Source organism: Phasianus colchicus, chromosome 6, assembly GCF_987193195.1.
Source record: "Phasianus colchicus chromosome 6, bPhaCol1.hap1.1, whole genome shotgun sequence".
In the NCBI taxonomy this organism is placed as follows: domain Eukaryota; kingdom Metazoa; phylum Chordata; class Aves; order Galliformes; family Phasianidae; genus Phasianus; species Phasianus colchicus.
This window is the reverse complement of record NC_143441.1, coordinates 17888776-17904487: the sequence shown is the minus strand read 5'-3', so window position 1 is coordinate 17904487 and position 15712 is coordinate 17888776. Positions and strand designations below refer to the sequence as shown.

At 36.5% G+C, this 15712-nt stretch overlaps 1 long non-coding RNA gene across 1 annotated transcript; it reads left to right on the top strand.

Annotated features, from left to right (window-relative positions):
- Positions 1-5306: 5306 nt before the first annotated feature.
- LOC149917466 (uncharacterized) lies at positions 5307-14827 on the top strand. The gene is made up of 3 exons (XR_016467725.1): positions 5307-5539; positions 9876-9991; positions 14366-14827. It is a non-coding gene; the product is annotated as an uncharacterized LOC149917466 (long non-coding RNA).
- Positions 14828-15712: the final 885 nt, after the last annotated feature.

Sequence of the window (15712 nt, the reverse complement as noted above, 5' to 3'; positions counted from 1 at the left end):
TTGTTATTTCATTGTTACCACAGAGGTGGCCAAAGTTAGTGTTTTACTGCTTTCTTTGACATAATAATTAAAAAGGTTTTTGAGAATATACAGTTTGGGAAATCACTCTGGACTTCATAATTTACCTCTAATTTGTGTAACAATGCTACTCTTTTGTGTTGAATCTCATTCACAGGTAGAGGAGTGACAAACATTAATAATGTCATTATGCCTGTTAACAAAACTCATTAATGTCTTCTAATAGTCATTAACTTTGTAAGAAACTATTTCTCTTGGAACAGCTGCAAGTTAAAAATAAATAGATGAGAAAACATCTTCAGAAACAATCTATGCCTTGCATATGTATTCATATTTTATGATCATTGTATTTCTATGCTGTTCACAGGACTGCTTACTCATAGTATAAATTTTAATGGAGTAATCAAAATATGTTATTTTCAATTCTCATTTGGTATTTGGCCTTATAGTTGTAAGGTCATTTTATGAGGAGACATTGACTTTAATTTTTCCTTATTGGTGATAGGACATGGCTTAGTGAATTATACAAAGTTAAAAAAATTTCCCTGAAATTTTTTCCTGACAATTAATTCAGTTGTTCACTGAATTAATGATTTGTCTAAAGTACAGAAACTAACCTGACCTACCTAGAGTTGCACACTATTTACAATTTACAACATAAATCTACTTTCTTCTATCTCAATGACCTGTCTTTAGTATTTTACCATTACATTAAGCACTGTGTCAGTTTGATTTCTCCCCTAATATCTAGGGCCAACCACTGCATTCTTTGTCAACTCCCTTGGAAATATAGCTGCAGTACAGTGATTTTCAGTTAGATCAGAAGGACTTAATTGTTTGTATTTAATATATGCAATGTTGTTTTTGCTTTCTAGTTTATTAGATGTTTTTTTAGTTGGAGTTAATGCTTCTTGAGCTAAAAAACTTCCATCTTCAGTTTGTGTATTCTCTAGTGACTGTTATAATGGCAACATTAGACTTCCCTTCTGACTTGTCTCTGTGCTATCTTAACACTCCTTTGCAGTGAAGATGGATACTGAAGGATTTGGATCTTAGATGAGCAATATGAATATCATCCAGTCAAAAGTGATTGTCTGAATCTTTGAAGGCATTGATATTCCCAAAAGCACCTGTTTAACCTTTGGACAGAGGTTGAGTGGGAAATCAGAGGGGTGTGAGGTTAGGCATTTATCTCTGTTAAGGCTTACAGTTTTGTTTTGTTTCAGCTCCCCCCATTCTCCGAAGAATATTATGTGGGAGAACTGTAGTTCACTGTAGATTTTGGACATTGTGGCCATAATATTTATATTCCTGAGTACAATATTCTTGGAATAACCAGGAGTTATTTCTGCTGTAATATAAGGTATGCTTTTGCAATATTTTTTCTCCTTCATTCCTTCAGTCACATCTCTAGTGAATTTTCAGAATTCTTGCTGCAGCCATACATAATGGAAAAAAAACCACATTTTTTTATTAGTTAGGCATGAAAGTAGAATCAAAGTTTTAAAGTCCCATCAAGTTTTCTCCTTCTACCATTTATCATTTTACAGGCAGGCAGGATTCCTATGTTGTTTGAATAAATTGTTCATTTCTTCAAGTTCAGCGCAATCCCATAGAGTTCAGCTATCTCCAGAGTAATGGTTGTTGCTGTAGCTACTACTTATGGGAAATGTTATTCTAAACTAAAACCTCAAAGTAGGTAAGTGATTCTTTACTGCACAAGTTGTAGAAATATCTGATTACCTAATCGGTGCAGGAGGTTTTTCAACAGCAGTTCTCCAAAGGGATAATGGTATTATTGAGTTGGTAATGAACATACCAAAAACCATATTCTCTTCCACAATTCATCAGACATTAGTGTAGGCAGATCTAGCAGTATCAATAACATCTCCAGTTGAAAACCTTTAGCAGCAAGCCATGCAGGCTCTGTGTTACTGTTTTAGATATTCTAACGTGGATTTATATTTTTCTTTGCTGGCATCTGGCTACTATACTACTTTCTTAGTAGAAATAGTTTCTCATGACCCCCAGCCCCAAATTCTTTCTTCCTCAGAGTTCTCACTGTGAGATACTGATTTCTTTGTGAGGAAAAAAAAAAAGAAATTCTTGAGATTTTTATGATTATTACTTTTTTTTTGTTCTTTGTCCTAAAGTCTATACAGCTTCCTTCAAATCTAAATGAAGCAAGATCAGTTTGGGACTTGCAGATTTTTGTTAGGTGTTTCTTGGATACTGAAACAGAAGTAGAGTTTACTTGCTGACAGTTGCAGTCACTTCTCAAAACAAATATTGGTAACAAGCACAAGGTCTTCTTGGGAACAAGTGCCTGTTCTCAGAATCATTCAGAAATTAAAGACTGCATAGACACTGATTTAATGAGTATATTAAAATGCTTTCTGCTTAGCTCTTTTAAACATTGGCTTAACAACAAAAATTACAAATGCATCAAAAACTTCGATGTACTAGTTTTGGCCAACTACTAATTAGCTGTCCTGTATGAGGAAAAGCTGAGAGACATGTTACTCTTCAGTCTGGAGGAGAAAAGGCTGAGAAGGGATCTAGTAAATGTTTATGAATATCTAAAGTATGGGAGTTGAGTCTTTGGAGGCAGAATCATTTTGGTTGCATGCAGCAATAGAACAAGGGACAACAGATAGAAACCTGGAACAAAGGAAGTTCTATACTAAAACAAAGAACTTGACTGTAAAAGTGATGGAGCCCTGGAACAGGCTGCCCAGAGGTTATAGAATCTCCTTCTTTGGTGATATTAAAGACCTGCCTGAATGCCTACCTGTATGATCTACTGTAGGGAGTTTGCCTTAGCAAGGGGTTGGACTGAATGATCTCTGAAGGTTTCTTCCAGCCTCTACAATTCTGTGATCCTAATTATTCAAGATTAGATGTTGAACACCACTTACTGTTTGAACTACTGTATGAGAGTGGATAACTTTTGTTCTGCAAAGAAGGCTAATAAGAAAGTTTTTTTGATGTATTTATCAAGTCCCCTCATAATTGAAGTATATGTCCATTCCTCTGCAGAATTGGTTGGATTTATTTTTCTTGGAAGAATAATTAATAGCTGATAGTCTCAGGCTCTGACCTACAAATGAGCATTTTTAAAGGATTCACTTGTGCAAAGATTTCTTTTGTTACTTCTCTTCGGAGATGTATTTATCAAAGTGGCATCTGGAATTTCTATTTAGTTTGGTTGTCTTTGAAGAAATATTTTAACTGTTTACTTGGAACTATTAATATACCTGCCTTTTTAACCTTTTTAATTATGGCTACAGTAATCCACTACAAAATGAAGACTTTAGTCTTCAGAACACTCACTGAATTTTTTTGGGGGGGGCAGTGGAAATGGAGATAAAGCTATTGGGGGTAGCTGAGAGGAAGGGGCTGGGAAGAAAAAGGGAAAATCGGCCAATTTGGCAGCCAAAGGGCCTACATCTGGAACTGTTTGAGAATAGATTGTTTTAAGAAGCCTGTGGTATCACATAGAAGCTTGGAAGCTTGCTCTGAGGCAGTAATGGAAAGCTTTTAACTGGAGGAAAAAGAAAAGAGGGCACCTGTAGTTTTCCAATGAGACTTGTGAGATTAGTGATTGTACTTCAAATGCAAACGATTTTTAAAAACAAAAGAACATATGTTGACTGTAACTTTTTGATTGATCAAAAAAATCTAGCTGTACTGAAAACCACACAGAGGATGTATTACCAAGCCTCAATTATATGGTTAGTAAGAACATCCAGCACATCAGATGAATCTCCCCTGGAGACAGTATTTTTTCAAATCACAGCTTTCTGCATTAAAGCTATACCAAAAAAAAATAAATAATACCAAAGCTAAATCCAAATCTTCAAGTCCTATGTAAAAAAAAAAAATAATAAAAAAAATCCATTACCTCAGAGCAATTGTTCTCCCATTAAAACTGCAGTGCTGTCTTGGAAAGGCAAAAAGGCTAACCTAAGAGAAAATGTTATTCTAAACTATTTTAGCTGAGAAGAGGTATTAAAAATAATTACCTTAAGCAAAGATCAATTATTGTATTTGAATAGTATTCTTTATTATAGCTTCTTGTAAATGCATTTGTTATCATAGTACAGAAACTTGGAACCATTTAGAAGTCAGTGGACTACTGGTTATCATATATAGATAAGCCACAGATGTATACTGAAGAGTGCAGGTTTGGTATTTCACCCTTAATGAAGATGCCCATAGATAATGAGTTAAAAGAAAGGGTCGATACTCCCTACTGGATTTCTTTCTGGTTTTGTGACTTTACCCGCAGAAAGTTTTCTGTGGGCGTGAGTGAGTGGGTGTCCCATAATCCAGTAACACAGTCTTCATAACATTTTGCTCCTGTTTTTTTTAGTCTTGTTTTAGATACAATTACAACTCAAGTTAAAGGTAAAAATACTGACCATTAAAGAAAAATTCTGATTTTATTTTTTAATCCAGTCAGTTAAAGCTCAGTAGAACATGTTTTAGTAAGAATGAAGTATTTATGCCTAGGGTAACAAACTGAAGCAGTTTCTTCAGGGAGAGAGTACTTGTTTCTTGAGTTTAGAATGTGTATTTTGATTTGAGACAAAAACATATTTAAGATGATTAATTAAAACTGATACATTTTTCCCCTTTGTTAAAAATAATATAGTACAAAACTTAATTGATGTTTCAGGATTTTTTTTTTCCTGGGAAATAAGAATCTGATAGCTACAGGCTCTGGATGCTTAACAGAAGAACTTTAAGGCCCAAAAGAGGCTCTATGGACCCTACCTTGGGTGTGCACAAAGGACAATATACTTTCAGGTGTCACACAAAAAATCTGTTGCAATAGGAAGAATGAGAAAATAAAATACAGTATGCTTTGTATGATTATATAGTACTGAGTATTCAAAACAAATATTTCCTGTCCCTGAATTAGCTGTTAAACTTAGAAAGATGCTGTCATTAAGGAAACTGCAGGAGAATAAGTTTTTGCCTTATTAGTGTTACAGTTTTACCAGTTATTAGATATAATTTATCCTTCATTTCTGGATTGACAGCTTGAAGTATTTGAAATATATACCTATGCCATTGACTCAAGATAATGCTCCTTGGGGTTAGAAAGAGGATACATAGGAAGAATTATATCCAGATAAGAAGTGGGAGGGCTGCACAAATCTTATTTTGACTTTAATTTGGTTGTATGTGCGTACATCAAATATCATATTTATGGTAGCATGATTGCCCTCTTAACTATCCCTATAATTTTTTTTTTTTTGCAGAGTTCATGCTATTCCTTTCTTGAGGAAAGGAATGTGTATGTGAACTGTTGATCATGGGCTGAACCTCTGATTGACCACCTGAGGCAAGCAATGAGTCAGCCACAGGAGCACAGGTGAGTTGCCTTCACCTATGCTACTGGAAGGGGTGGAGCCTGGCTGCACCTCTCTGAGATCCCATTTAAGTGCTGGCTGCCACCGAGGAAGGATCTCTTTCCACTCCTTGTGGGGTTTACTGCGAGCCTATGACACTGGTGAGAATTTCCATTTATTCTGATTATCTTTCTGTGATAATCTTACTAAACCTTACCTCTGTATACCTATTGATTGTACACCTACTGTTTGTACAATTGTCTACCTATTGATTGTACAGGATACTATTCAACAGGTTTATGAACTGCTAAGACTTGACTCAGCCTCTCTTTATTATTTATTGATAGACAAATAGGAAAATCATATTCATGTATATCATGAAAGAAAAAGCCTTATCAATAAATGATATTGTTGCTATGAAAAGCATACTGAGGAAATGTATTTTCTGCTAGCTATACATTAAAATATTGCAAGGGCATGGGGAATTGAAACTGTCTTTATAATGGATCATAAATCTTAGAAATGATTTGAATTCATGGATTAAATGTCAGCTTTGAAAGCTTTTGGTGATTTATATTGGGTCTTAGAAGAAAGTACACTTCCACTGCAAATCAAATTATTGCATTTTCATATTCTGTTTTAGTTATTTCCAGAAAAACATTCTTCAAAAGTATAACCTGGGGATGCTTTTTTGCTGTTTGTAAGTTCTTGACAGCCAGTGTTGCATATGTAATTAATAGAATTGCAAAGATTAGAGGCAGAAAAGAGCTAGGGAGAGCACTCTCTGTGAATGATGTGCACCATATGCTGAAAGGAAGATAACACTAGCTAAGTGAACCTATGGTTTTCTAGGTGCTGGTAAACAGAATTCAGAGCCCATCATGATTTAGCTAGAGAAAAGGATATGAGTCAGGTAGAAGGAATTCAAGGATTGTGGCAAAATTTTACAGCATTTGCAACAGAAGTGATTTATCAGAAATATTTGTTAATTTGACATGATTATTTGGAAATGGGGTAAAGAGCAGGCAGCTTCTCAGGCAAAGTGAGAAGTATTGACAAATAAATCACTTACTGCCAGTAAAAGCAATACAAGGGTCTTTTGGCTTTTACACAGACTTCAATCAGATTTGAATACACTTATTTAATGTCAACTTCAAACATTTAATTGTAATTCCAGAATTAAGAGTTGAGTTCCATTAAGTGCCTCTGTGATTGAAAGAGTCTGATAGGCATGTTTGAAGGCTGTTCAAACTACTTAGTATCTGGATTGTCTCTTTGGTATTGCCTGTTATCTCCTCTCTGATGGACTCAATCTGAAACTACAGATTGAGGTTCTTCAAATGTGACAGGGTAACCAATGTTTAATCAGTTAAATTCATTTTGTGCTGATGAAGAGAAGCAGAGATTAAATTATTTATGATGCTACTTTTTACAGGGACTGAAAAGTGTCTATTTATTGTAGCTTATGTTTAGTTTTACTGTACTTGTTGCTATAGTAGCTAAGGAATTTTCTTTCAACAGATTTCTTGTACAGTAATTATGGAAAAGAAAAAAAGGATAAATATAGGTCTCATAAATAAGAAAAAGCTTATCTATTACATAAGTAACAGCCAGCAAAGCTATCCTAGAGCATGAGTTTATAGGTGAAGGTGCAGTCTCTCTCTTCCAAGAATCCAGTGTTTCAAGTTGCTTTCCACTACATTAACTACTTCTGCTTTTCTTTTACACTAATGGCAGAATCTCTATTCTGACCTAGAAGAGCATTTTGTTTTCACAGTAGAAACTGAAGTCTGGATTACAACAAAAATGGCAGTGTTACCTGAAGGCTACAGTTTAGACTGTGACCTGAGTTAATTACTTCTTTCTGGTCATTTTCCAGAGGACTGGGAACTACATCACAGCTCTTTTAGTGGTCTCTAGAGGAAGTCTAACAACTGCTAGAATTCCTGAGGGTGACAGTGCTAGTCTTCTTTCACTTGAGGATGCCATTGCTTTCCTATAGGATATAAACATTCCAAGAGGTGTTTCCAGAGTAGTAACCCAAGTAAGTTAATACTGACAACTACATGTAGAGAAAAGAAAAATATTGAAGTTAAAAGCCAAGTGAAAATACATATAAATTAGCCAGAATAGCTAAATCTATACTTTTTTTTTCCTTTTTTGTGGAGCCTAGCCTTCATTTGGCACTGAGTAGAACAGTCTTACTAAGCATTATGGAAACATACGCAGGCTAAAAGTATGTGGACCACATCATCAACTGTTTTGTTGCCCTTATAGTACTCAAAAACATATTCTGAGAAACACAGAATGCAATGAGTTGCTCCTCATCTGAGAAGAGGAAGCAGGAATGTGTAAAGACATGGAAAAACATCATGGCTCTTCCATTCTCCTATAAAGCTCACTGTAGGATGCTAAAGTGCAAAGCATTATTTGAAAGTTGGAGACATGGGCTACAGACTTGTGACACAGCCTATCAAAACTTTGGCTGTTTAGCAAATGGCTTTCTTAGGCACACAGATGAACAAAAAAAATCCCCAAGTTCATGAGCAGTAAATGAAAAAGTTTCTGTGTATGGTCAAAGTAGATTTATTTCAGCATATATTCAGAATCTGAATGAGTACTGATATGTGCTGGCTTGTTAATTGGTAGTTATTGTACCACACACGGAGCTGCTAGAGAAAATAAATACTGGAAACTGAAACAATCTGCTGTGACAATTTATTGCAGAGGTACATAGAAGCAGCAATGGAACATTTGAAATATTTTATATAACTTCATACTTACATGCCTGCATTAAAAGACAGTCCCTTTCCCCTTGAAAAAGAAATGAAATTTGAAAACTGGATTCAAGTTATTCTTAAGACAAAGTTAACCTGGATATTAATATTATCAAATGTTGCTGGAACAGCCTACATGAGGAAAAATATATTAAAGATTATTGAGCTATGCTGTAGTCAGAAGGCAGGGTGGAAGAGTGGGAGGAATATAACTTGATTCTGATTGAGGAAGGAAGACAGGAATTTTGGTGAATAGCTTTTTAAAACCCTGTGATGGCAAAAAAACCACAACATTTTCATGTATAAAAGATCATTTAAGTGAGATGAGTGTTAGTTACAGCTATTTTAGGCTGAACTAATGCATTCCTGAGGTTTTTAAAGCAAAACAGGACTGCTGTTGACATGTCGCTTTTTAAAGGCACAGGAATGTGAAAGAGCTTTAACATCTGCCTCAGTGTGAAAGGCTTAGGATCATGCTGTGTGTGAGTACTCCATTTGCTTTCTACATTGTTTGTGTGAGAGCCAGGTGTTTTCTGCTTGTATTACTGAGTGATATGACTGCAGGAGGTACAGAAATGTGTGGTTACTTGAGTGATGTTCTTCCTGAGCTAAGGTCACTTGTACATGGTTTTTCCCTGCCAGTCCTCACGTACTGGAGACTAATAAATGAACATGGCATGTGACTCCCACATAAATCTATGAGGTTACTTGATTTGGTCCAAACTGACCATTCAATAGTTCATGTGGTGTATTGGTAGTCCTCTAAGACAAGTTCTGAGGAGAAAAATAGGATTTGTAGGTGGATAATCTTCTCCATTACTTTTATATCAGTTTGATTATACAGTTTTTTCTTCAAGGAATCATTAAGGTTGGAAAAAGCCTCTATGATCATCTAGTTCAGCCATCAAACCATCACAGCCATGTCCCTCAGTGCCTCTTCTATCTTTTTCTTGAAAACCTCCCAGATCAGTGACTCCACCACTTCATTAGGCAGCCAGTTCCAATGCATTACTTCTCTTTCAGAGAATAATTTTTTCCTAATATCCAAACTGAACCTCCCCTGGTGCAACTTAGGGCCATTACCTCCTTGCATATCACTAATTACCCAAATGAAGAGGTGGTTTCCACCTCACTACAACCTCTTTTCAGGCAGTTGTAGAGATCAGTGAGGTCTGCCTTGAGCATCCTCTTCTCCAGACTAAACAATCCAACTTCCCTCAACCACTCCCCATAAGACTTGTTTGTGAAAGTCTGGATAGACTACACAGTATGTCACTCATTCACTAAGCAGATCACCTGCTAATAGGAAATCAGGTTGGCCAAGCAGGACTTGGCTTTCATCAGTCCATGCTGGCTAGGCCTGATCCCCTGACTGCTCTGCACATGTTGTATGATTGTACTCGAGATCTGCTCTATGACCTTCCCCAGTACCAAGGTCAGGTTGATATGTCTGTACCTCCCTGGATCTTCCATTTTTGTACATGGACATCACACTGGCAAGTTTTTAGTCATCTGGGACCTCCCTGGTTGAACAGGACTGGCTGATAAATAATGGAAAGCAGTTTGGCAATCAAGTCCACCAGCTCCCTTCATACTCTCAGGTGGATTCTATCTGGTCCCATGAACTTGAGACAGTCTGAGTGGAGCAGCAGGTTGCTAACTGTTTCCATCTGAATCATGGGGGTTTAATTTTGTTCCACATTCCTGTCTTGTATCTCAGGAGACTGAGTACTTTGAGGATAACTGGTGTATTAAATACAGAAGTAAAGAAGGCGTTGAGAACCTCAACCTTTTCCTCATACTCAGTGATCATGTTCCCTGCCACATCTAATTAAGGTGAGAGTTTCTTCTTGGCCCCTTTTACCATATTATATATGTAAAACCTTTTACCATAATATATTTGTGAAAACTTTTCTTTAATAATGTTGGCCAGATTAATTTCTTACTAGGCTTTCGGCTTTCTGGTAATCTCTCCACATACCCTAGCAACATTCTTGTATTCCTCTTAAGTTGTCTGTATCTTCTTTCAAAGGTGGTAAACTCTTTTTTTTTCTCTGAAGTCTCAGCAAAATCTTTCTATTCAGTCATCTTCCCTGCAGTCTCCCCTTCGAGCACATAGGACAGCCTTTTCCTGTGCTTTTAAGATTTCCTTCTTAAGGAATTTCCCTCCTTTCTGCACTCCTCCAGCACTGAGTACTGATGGATTCTCTCAGCTGATATCCTAAACAGTTTAAAATCTGCCCTCCAAGGGCAGGTAGAAGTTTTGCTGACCCCCCTATGGTGCAAACAAAGACAATGACAGAGTTTTTCCTGGAATACATCCATTATAGAACAGGATGATAAAAAGAGAATTGATTCACCCCTTCTGACAACAACTCAAAAGAAGGGCAAACTCGGAGATGCAGCTCAGCTTCTAACAATTAAATGAGAGAGAGGAGGGGATGGATCCTGACTCTACCCCTTCTGCAGGTGCATTACTTGCACCTGAGCTCCCCTGAGTTAACCAATGGTTGAGCACCAGATTTGGCAAGGCTGTGATCTGGCAATTCTAGAGCATTTCGACCCTTTTGATCTCAGGAAAGTTGAAAACTTTACCATTTTATGGTAGCTATGCCGAGTTAGCTTCCAAGGATGGTATTTCTAACCAGTCCCCTATATGTGAAAAGCAGGTCTAGCCACGTGCTTTCCCAGGTAGGTATTCCTTTGAGCTGTTTGAGGATGTCATTTTTTTCTTAGATTTTGGAAAAAATAATTACATTGAATACAAAGAATTAGTGTCAGAATTTGGTGTAAAAAGCAATAGAATCAGATATGCGAGCAGATAATTCAATTAAATATCAACTTTTGTATGGTCTGTCTCTTTGCCTGTTTCCTAATCTGTGTTCCTGACACTTTAAGTAAAATACAGAACAAACCTGCTTCGTGTCTCACCTTTTAAGCATTAAAAGTGTCATTCTTAGCTATTGTCTTCCACTGCTATTTAAAATGTTTGCTTACACTACATATAAGGCTGAGAATCTCTGGGGAAACAAATGTCTTATTTTGGGATTATGACTTATGTGTACATACTATAAGCCTAAAAAGCATCTCAAGCTTAGGTGTACTGGGTGGGATGAACAGCTTGATACCCTGCTTTCACAACTACATTAGTCTTAACTGGTTTGGTTCACTGCAATCTCCCATTTGTGCTTATATTGACTTTTGAGATAATCAAATACATTACTTTACAAATTCCAAAAACCTTTGGGACAGAGTAATGAATGGATCATTGACTAAACTGCAGTCAATAGGCTATTATAATTTCCCTTAATACAGCAGTATTGAAGAGTTCTACTTCATGTGAAAGATTACTGTGACTAAACAATAATTGTACCAATTAAAAAAGAGGGAAAGAGTATCTCACAATAAGGAGATGACATGAAAAATTATACCTGTGAAAAGAGTAAAGAAGTGGTTTACACAGTCAGCTTCAGTTAAAACATGGTTTACTTTGTCATCAAAACATGGTTTACTTTGTCATCCAAAGGTAACACTGAATTTGATGTCATGTATTGGGAATGGGTGAACTCATCTTGACTGATTTTGGATTCTGTCAAATATTGTGCACTCAGAAGCTTATTTGTGAGTCCAGTATTGCTATATTAACATTTCAGTTAATGTACCCTATGACAGAGTAGAAGGTGAGGACAGTGTATCTAACAAGGACAGTAGTTCTGAGGAATAGCTTCTCTGTAAAATATCTTTCCAAATAACCCTCACTGACCCATCATTTATAGCATCATTAGACTTTTCAGTATGTTTCAAAAAGCTCTGAGACTCTTGGCAGAAAAAAAAAAAACTGTCATGGTCCTCCAGAACAATACAGAAAACTGTTAGTATAGTTATTGTATATATAGAAAATTAGGTTCAATTTTGGGAAGATTCTCATTTCGTAAGAACACTGAATAGTCACAGAAAAATAATACATGAAATGGAGGAAGTTATTAAAGGCTTTCCACGTACAGAGGAACTTCTTAAAAGAAGGTAGTTATTGATTTTGTGATTACTGGGGAACGTTCAAACTAAATGACTCCTGTGAGTGTGGTCAGATAGATGAGTGTCTATATGCCATTAGTTACACTTGTCATTAACTGAGTTTGTAATTAATGGAAGGCTTTTTTGGAACCTGATCTATAAAGGATTGCATGGGAACATAAACAGTGTGAAAGTTAACAGAGTTTTCATCTGATAAGGCAAAAGCAAAGTACTTAAATTACGGAGTTATGGGTATGTGGGAATATTTAGGTGTTCTGTTTTGTTGTTGTTTTTTAAATGGTGAATTTTATATGTAGCTGATGCAACATAGTGAGATAGCTATAGAAGCAGGCGTACCTTCAAATAACTTATGAATGCAATCAGTAATGTAAGCTGATGAGGAGGAACTAAAGAGCTCTCGAAGCAAAGGAGAGAACAGCAGGTGAACAGGGCAGCACAACACCCACACCCTGCTGCACAACACATCCTCTCCCTGGGCATGTCTGCGAGTACCTTAGGCATCGGTCCCGGCACTGGAGGGGTGGAAGTTGTGTTGCACTATGACATACAAGATGAATGGCAAGCACTGAGCTGGAAGCAGTGGGTCTTCCATTAGTGGATACATTGCTTCCGACTCATGATGGATGTCTTCATGCTATAAATCAAAATGGTACAGAAAAAAAGCCGAGGAAGAATAATTTACAAGATTGTATTAAGAAACAGAACCAAGGGATATGTTAAATTAAGCCAATATCAGCAAACAAATGCATCAAAGCTCAGTCAGCTATTTGGCATCTCTTTTCTCTCACCATGAGGTAAATGACTAGATAGTGATAAAAGACTTTAATGAAGTGTTCTCTAAGATAACTTTGCTAGTGTAGAAAGAAAGGAGAAAAGGCCAAATTCCTCAGTATTTAAATTTAGTCTAATGTTAAACAGATGTTCAGTTAAATTCTACATTTATGGACTTCTGGAATATTAGATATCAAATGATGATAGTTAACTTTTGTGTGTATCTGTGCATTTTAATTCAATTTATTATAAAACAAACTCTTTAAGAAGCAGCTGCAGAAATTGTTTCAATATGACTATCAAATTTCCTTATGAGGAAACCCTTAACTTTCAGGTTTTAGCTGAATACAATTGATAATAGCATTGAAGAAATTACAGTAGCTACCTTCAGAAGATAATGCATTCTTCAAGCACCAATATTTTATGAGAGGCTAAGGACCTAGGCTTCCATTTGCCATTGAGGAAATTTAGGGATATGTGGAAAAATCTTCTGAAGTAGGTTTTATCTGGGAAAAAGATTCACCATAGGAAGTAGTTACAGCTATGGAAATTCACACTGGAATTAACAGACAACATTTTAACAGTGAAAATAACTAAGTACTGGGTGCAAGGAGTAAGGGGAAGTGATGTCTTCCCTTACTGTCTCTAGTTCAACTTCTAAGATGTATATTTAGGTCAAGTAAAATTTTATAGTATGTGCATTCTAAGTGAAACATATGTAGATTACCTTGAAAATAATGCCATTTATTTCCATGGAAACTACAACAGACACAAAGAGCATAATAACCCTAATTGATATATTCTCAGCTATGAAACTTTTCAACATGCTCAACACCATTAGTCCATTTGTGTGTTTGAGCTGATCAAGATGCTCTTCTTCAGCAACTGTGCGTAGCCATACCAAAAGTTTCTTGTCTTTCATGTTGCTGTTGCCACCGCTGAAATGCACCACCCATCGCTTCACTGTGCTGACATCCACTGTTAGGTCTCCATAAATATTCAGCAAGTGTCGATGAATGTTAACATGAGCATTTTTTTTCAGCAAGAAAGAATTCAGTGTCTTACCTTTTATATTCACTTCTGTGCCAGACACTATTTTGTCAGACTGCCCTTCTGCTGTCATCTGCTACATAGCAACTAAATGTAACCAAATATTGATGGGGTGGTTCAACCTTTACTGCCATACAATCAACATCCACTTCTGATACTGTGGGCCAAAATAATAAAATAGGAGTCATTAGTTTTGGAGCAGTACTTGAAAAATCCTGAGATATAAAGGAAATTGTAGCAGATAATTCAATAGCATTCTTTGGCCCTAAACTCTGTATCAGGTCTTAAAGTCTATGAATTCTGAATTGATCACAACTATTTTTGTGTTCATTGACTTTTCCTGTGTCTTCACAGAAATCTCCCAATGGATTATGTAACATTTCCTCCTTCCTGGAACTCAGAATCAGTACAGGCCTGCTCTTCAGACTCTGGTCTTCAGTCCTAAGTGCAGAATCAAGCTCTTGATCTTGTTGAACTTTATGCTGCTTGATGACTGCCCTGCTGTCTAGGCTGTCAAGATGCTCTGTAGCATTTTCATAGTTAAAACAAACTTTGCAAACTAACGCTTTCGCTGTTAAAAATAACCTAGTGTATGCTCCTGCCTTAGATAAAGAATGGTGGAAAAACTGCAAAAGTCCAGGAGAAGCATCCCATGTGAATTAGATTCATGTAGTTTTGAGGTAGGGAGACAAAGAACTGGGGGTCATAGTGGGGACTCTAATAACCTTGTAAATGATCACTACAAGTTCTTGTCAGACTGGAGCATCCAAGGGCTGGATACCTCTAAAAGTTTTTAATAACTGCTGTTAAAATTTCTCTGAGGGATTTTGGAATTTTTTGCAGAACTTCTTGCTTGCCTTTTGTGTTTAATATGATAAAGCTGCAAGGAGACTGTAAACGGTTCTTATTATCAAATTGTATAGTGTGCTTATTACAGTAATGGAAATCACTCTGGAAAGGCACTCAGCAGTGGAGTATAAATGACTGTGTGAGAATGAGTTAATCAGCTGTCTTTGTTAAATGTTTTTCCATGTGTGGGAGGCCTTGGCAGTTAATGCACTTTATTCTGATTTGCAGCTACTGTCATCATTGTTGTGTGTGATTGATATGTCTGCCTTCATAGATTTAGAATTTGACACTGACACTAATAAACAGTTTAAAGTCACCGATAATTTCAGAAAAGACTCCAGAAATTGTGGGGAGCAACTTTTTTTTTCAAATTGCAGCTTTGTATCCTGGGAAGGGTGGGGTGAAATGGCTTGCGTTTTCTTTTGGCATATAGGTATTATGTAAAGGCCTGCACTTTGAGTTAACTGCAGAAATCAGTAGAAGCAAAATAAATTCATTTCCCCTCACTGCCAGCCCTCCAAGGTCTTGGATTTCTCAGGGCCAGTTTTACTAGTAAAGACTGAGATGAAGGTGATGTTCAGTACCTCACCCTCTTTCTTGCCCTGTGTCACCAGGGCACTTGTGCCATTCAGCAGCCAATTTATATTTTTCCCTTCTCTTCCTTTTACTTCCTTAACCCATACGTGTCACCAAGTCTTTTCTGTAGTGAAACTTTTTTTGCTTTTGCATATGTTTCAAGAATTTTTTAAACAATTCATGCTTAATTGGCATATTTTAATATGGACGCTTCGTAAATGTACAGGTACTCAAGTATTGTTTCTAATAGCATTTAAAAATATGCTTATGCTATTC